This window comes from Zerene cesonia, chromosome 25 (genome assembly GCF_012273895.1).
Source record: "Zerene cesonia ecotype Mississippi chromosome 25, Zerene_cesonia_1.1, whole genome shotgun sequence".
NCBI classification, from domain to species: domain Eukaryota; kingdom Metazoa; phylum Arthropoda; class Insecta; order Lepidoptera; family Pieridae; genus Zerene; species Zerene cesonia.
In genome coordinates, this window is record NC_052126.1 from 1,358,649 (window position 1) to 1,365,703 (window position 7,055).

A 7,055-nucleotide genomic window follows, 5' to 3' on the forward strand; every position below is an offset into this window, starting at 1 on the left:
TAAAAAGTTGCCTATATGTTATTTCAGTTATCCAGCTATCTACGTACCAAATTTCATTGCAATTGGCTTATCAGTTTTTGCGTGAAAGAGCAACAAACACACACACATCCTTACAAACTTTCACATTCATAACATTAGTAGGATAGGATGTTGTGAAGGAGTTATTTGAGGCTAAATAACTCTAAAGGACTCTTACAAAGAAGATAAAATTTATTATTTCACATTGAGTTATAATAATTACAATGCAGCTTTTAAATCCATCTGTACCAATTTATATAAAATCGGTACTTGGGGCACCTATACAGTAAAGCTAAAAACTATTCATAAATATAATATAAAAAATCTACTTAAATGATGTAATTTTTTATTCCATTTTTTCATTTATTATGTTACAGGATTTATCAATATTAGTGGCTGCATTCATTCTGAAAAACTTTCTTTAATGTTGATTTTGATATATTTTTTTTTAATTTTCGTATAAGTACATATTTGACAATACTCGCCGAATAATAAACTAGTTCGTGTTCTTTTTCTTCTTTTATTAAATGGATGGAATTAAATGGAAACTCCTGATCCCTACGAGACGTAGAAATTAGCTTGTGTGAGAGGTTAACTTAATATTTGACAGATGTCATTAAAACAAGATGGCCACCATAGGCCACCAAAATCTACCCGCATATACAATTCTATGTAGGCTATATATGCCTATGTCTTCAGAAATGAATAGCAAATACAAAAACACTTACACGTGGCCTAGAAAGGAACATTATTAAGATACAAAAACCCATACATTATGTATGAACATACAAAGTAAAGATATATAAAACCTTTGAGTAAATTGCATCACTAAGAGCTAGTCACACATCAGCAAGTCACGAAATAGGTTCTTATTACAAATTCAATTAGATCAGATACATATTATAATTCTACGACGAATAAAAACTGCTATAAAAGTTCATTTGAAGTATTTTATCTCAATTGGACTCGATAGTAGCAATTATATATGAGTTTACTTATATGTAGGTCTATTTCATAATTTTTTCAACTGACTTTAAAAGAGGGTATCAATTGGACAGCATTGATTTTATTCGACGTGTTTTACTGGGTAAACCGTGTTTTGATGATTTGTTTTGTTCTATTTCAAAGCTGGTGCCTCCCGTGTTCCTTTTAAAGATTGGTCTAGATCTGACAATTAATATACCATCTAGTTTAATGTTAATAGTAATTATATAATACAAGTATTTAAAATAATGCGTACATACTATTAAACAACACCCGTCTTTCCGGTTTTCAATTACGTTGTTATTGATAAAATTAATTACACGATAAAAAACCGATCATAATATTATTTCGATCAAATATTGTTACTTGTTACCGTCGTGTTTTTTTTTAATTTCTTTAGTGCGGGGAAGGTCAATACATATCCTTGCCCTAATTGCTTACACCTCGATTTATTCAGCGAATTATTTGTAAATATATGACATCTACATTGTCGTATAATAACATAAAGCTGAGGCGCTCGTTGGTTGGTATTTATGTTTGTTTGAAAGCGCTTATCTCAGGAACTACAGTACTTATTTGATAAATTAATTCACCATTGAATATTTACCAATGTGATCCCTAATTGCTATATACTATGTAATACTTGCTGTATGATCCGGCTCCGCCCGAGTAGTGATTGAAATAATATAATGTATCCAATCTCTTAAGTTGGATCAAACTGCACATGGTGTGCTAATTCGATTAAAATCGGTTGAGTAGTTAAGGAGTCCATCGCGGACAAACAACGTGACACGTAATTTATAAATATTAAAAAGATAAATGTATCACAAAGTTAGGAAGAGCCGATTGTTATTTTAAATATTTTATCTGTTCTCATTTTTTTACATTTCTTCATATACTTATGGGTGTGGGATTTTGGAACATTTAAAAACTATTAAAACCTTTATTTGAATGTTTTTTTTTTCAGATGTCCATTGTTTTAACTCAAATAGATTTTTATAGGAAGAAATCGAAATCTCAAATTATACTATCATAATACGTAGTGCCCTTTCTCCGCATATTTCTCAAGATATTTAAGATTACAATTAAATAAATAAATAAAGAAAAATAAATAAATAAATAATATACATATTAGGTGCAAAATCAATATTTATATGTGCTTTCAACTTTACAGTCATTTCAGGCACAAAAACCCCAGCTAGTATTTGATTGTTATAAATATAAGAATTACTCATACAAATTAGCTGATACCACCACAATTTGGTTTGGTACATTCGCGGCTCCGCCAGGCAGTGTTTGCACACTAGCCAAATTTAGGAGTTTGATATAACCAAGAGACATTTCTCCTCGTATCGCAATGCATAAACGCATACCTAAAATAAGCAGTTTGGTGGCTAATAATAACAAGGATGCAGAGACGCTCACAAATTGCCTTTAATAAAACAGTAAGTAATTTTTTTTTATGTTACAGTCGGCAATGGAGCTGGTGGGACGCCTGATGGTAAGCGCTACCACCGCCCATGAACATTTGGAGTGGCATAAGGTCCATTGCAGACCTTACGCCTCTACAAATGTATTGCCGACTTTTTGGGAAGGGATTAAGAAAGGATTGGCGATAGGAATAAAGGAAAGGACTGGGAAGGGTAAGGAAAGGGATATGGGCCTCCGGCTCCCCCACTCACCGAACGAAACACAGCAGAATGCTATTTCACGCCGGTCTTCTGTGGGGGTGTGGTACTTCCCCGGTGCGAGCTGGCCCAATTCGTGCAGAAGCGTGCTCGACTACCACCTACCAAATAAAATTAAACGGGGGACGGTATGATTAAAGTTTTTGGCTCATTGCGAATTGCTACTGTCCTCATTTAAATTACAAGTGTAATTGTCAATCAATTTGACACAACCATTGCAATTTGCACCATGCAAATAATAAGGCTGGCTAGGGACGTTACAAAAAAAGGATTTAATAGTGCAACCTCCTTAAATCGTGTTTTTTTTTTTTAATTTAGCACAATATCATCAATCCAATAGTTGACTTATCGACAACGTTATCGAAACGAACAGAACTAGAGAAGAAAGTGCATTTTATTATGTGAATCTAAATTCCATGAAACGATACATAGATTAAAAGGATCTCAACTCATATTGAGAAGAGGAAATATTTGAGTTTTTCTTTATATGGTTGGAAAGTTTCCACATAAAAACTACTGGATTCGGATACTGGACACGGACACTGGACACATATGGGCTGGGTTAAACTGGCAGTGTTTAATAATCTTACTTCTCTTCAGTCCTAGCAAAGTTTTTCTATAACATAAAATAAGATCTCGACATAATTGAAAACACGAGACGAACGCTTGATAAAAATCAAATATTTATATACTTTTTGATGATGATGATAGATCGCTGATCTTATCATTAGATACGCTGTGACGTCACAATGCAAAGAATATTGGCAAATATTTACCTACTACATTTTATCGTTACGTACAAATTTAATATTTATAGATTAACGTCCCGTTTAATCTTTTCGAATACATTAAATATACAATGTATTTATCATATGATCTCTAATTGGGACCAAACTGAGTTAAACTTTTTAATAGTTATTTTTCTTTTCTATTTCTTTTTTCCGTAATATGTATTATAGGTCTTGGCAAAAGGTGCTTAATTAGTTTTAACTGCACAAATTGGTTGTAGTTTTACGGAGTATAAAAATTGTCGCATCGTATGCAAAAAGCCTTCGCAGCACCTTCAAGGGCGTTACGTAAAATATCGGCCATAATATCGTAATGGTCGATGGCCTTTGACATACGAAAAAGGAAATCGTTTTGAAACGATTAATCAATGTGAAATTTCTTTTTTATTGTCGAGGTTTTTTGGCGGTTTCCTGATGAGCAGTAAGCATTTATAATCTATACATATAATACAACAGTAACCAGACCATTCGTGTACATTAAATAATTCTGCGAACTTTTTTCTGTTTCTATTTTTTTATTTTTTTCTATTCTGTTGTCTATTTGTGCGTCAATCGCCTAAAAACCACTAGGCAGATTATGAATGATGTGGTGATAAACCAATATTGGGTTCGGCTTAAGGGGTCATATTTTTCATATCATATCCAGATTCGTGACTTTGTGTGAATTAAATGATTCTTTGAAAATACACAATTTTTTTAGATTGCTTTATTTACAAAAATTAAATAATTGGTGATAACAAATAAATCACTATGAATGCAGGGAATACAGATAGTTTTAAATAAGTATTAACTGACATTGAAAGCAACAAAAATGTGTCAGTTCCTTTTCACTACAGAATTTTTCGGGTAAAAATTAAACTAATTAAGAAGTGACATGATAAGCGGGACATTCTGACAGCCACTGTGACAGCTGTCAAAAGATTCGTATTATCTGTCGTGATGCTCTTGGTAACACAAACATAGTATTATGTAGTAAGACCATCATAATTATTTAAGCGATTTTATGCTACACGCGCTACAAACTATTCGGTTATGAAATACATGAATTATCTGTTATATGTTATAGCTTGATAAAAGGGATGTAATGTTTTTTTTTACTGTTTTTATATTTACCATGTTAGTCTTTTTGTTAGGTGCTAGATGTCAGGTAATTTCTTGCAAGATAATTCTTTTCTACATAAAAATATTATTCACGTTTCTGGGGAAGAGGTATTAGATTTTAAATGACAACGATTTCCTATGAAACACAAAAAAATCACGCCAACCGGTTGTAAATCTAGTGAGTTGAGTTGATTGAGTGAGTAAAGAAAAAAAAAATTGAGATGAATTACATATGTATCGACTGAATCGATTAATTCAATTATTTTTGTATGGAAATTCTAAATACTTTGCCTGCCTTGCCTGAAGACAAAAAACGATTCTAATACTAGCTAGATAAACACATGAAAACAGTGATAGTTATGTTATGAAATATTTTGAAATATTTATATATAAGGCAACTACATTTTTCTCATAGTAAAGCGATTTAATTGGATTGTAAAATACAGTTTATAGACCACGTCATGTGTCACATATGCAATTAATAAGCTTAGAAAACGAGGCTTGACTTGTAAAATGGCTTTTACAAGTAATTATGTTATAAGCGTAACATAAAACCGAATTATTGCTACACATATTTCCATCCATATCCTATAAGACATAAGATATATTTTTGTCATTGTAACAGTATGTTTAACGTGGTAAATCTGGTAGGTTTAGTTAAGGTTAATTGGCTGGATAAGTATTATGTGTATGTTATAAATAATAAGCTGTTTCTAGCTCAAGAGATTAATACGCTCGGTACAAGGGTACGTCACAGATAAATGGTATTGCATTTAGAAATGACAATTTTATGACGAATTGTTTATTGGATATGTGTAATATAACAATATCTATTAGAAATAGATAAATTCGATCTATGGAGAACTATGGTCTAAGTGGAGTAGTATGGTATTATGTCATCTGTGGTGAAGATTTATAAGGTATATTGAAAAGAAGGAAAGAAAAGAAAGAAACATTTATTTGATTCCACAAATTTACATTTTATACAAAACAATAATATAAAAACAACACAAGACAACAGTAAAAACAAAACAGCACAATAAATACACAAGAATACAATTAAAACAAAGAAAAAATAAATTAAAAACGAGAAACGTAAATTGGAGCCAAATGGGGTAGAAGAATAGAGCACAGAAGACTGAACTAGACAGACTCACAGTAGTCACTTGATTCTAAAGCTGTAGGACAATGGCCGAATTATGGTAATATAGTAAAATATAGTTTTCTTAAAGAGCCCTTAAAATAGGCTTTCACCTTTTCACTTATAAGTGCGGCGTTGCTTTTCAAAATAACATTTTCCTTGTACGGTTTTTTCATGAATACGCATTTGGACATCTATGGATATTTCAAGCAAGAATCAATATAAAAAACGATAAGTAATATGTATCCAGTAATTTGATAAACGTGTTATATTTCATGTATCCAAATATATCTCGAATGAACCTTGGTAGCTGATAGCTATCACTTCCTCACCATCTCAAGTTCTTCCTGCAATGTCTCGCTCATATATCAGTGAAGTGAGATAGTTTTATTTATATTTCAATACTAGCTATTGCTCACAGCTTCGCCTGCGTGGTCAAAAATTTTTCATGGTACAAACTTTAATCTTCTATTTTCATAATCAAAATTCCATTTTAGCGGATCTAGTTTGGGCTGTGCGTTGATAAATCAGTCAGTCTACCACCTTTACGTTTTATGTATATTTGTAATTTACAAGTTATACCCAATATTATAGCCTAATAGCTTAAATGATAAAAAATGGATATGTAAAATGGCATATTTTATTTTCTTATTTATGTCAAACGAATAAAAAAGACACTAATAATGAACTCATTAAATTTTTCCCTACAGAGCAAAAATGGCCTATGTTTTTAAAGTGTAATGGCAACATGATGGATTTTAACCCAATAGTTGAATTTAAATGTTGAGTTGTGTTGTTTTTCTTATAGGCACAGATAATATAATACTGTACTAGGATATATAGGCTAGTGAAATCAGTGGGGTAAAAAAGAAAACTATGCGGATGTTATTGCAAAAAGCAACTACTAATTTATTTCCATTGTTACCATGAAGAAGCTGTTTATAGCTACTACTATGAGATTATACTGAAGATCAAGTCAGACAGATTATATCACAGAAGAGAAACCTTGTTTACACATTTTAAAATAAGAAAAAAATTAGATATTATTTTGCAAATATTAATCTATAAATATTCTATAATTAAACCTTCAATCTGTATAGGTACCGTAAAAAGGAAATATTTTATGTTATATAATAATATAGTGGATAGACTTGAATTCAAATAATGCTAACTATCCCTTTGATACACAGGCTATATTTATTACTGTACTGTATATTTATACTGTAATTTTCAAAAATGTTAGGGATTCTAAAGCCTGTAACACAGTTTTTACTAACACAGGCTTTAGTTTCTACCAATATAATTGTATTATTTAACAGTTTTAATATAGACTTT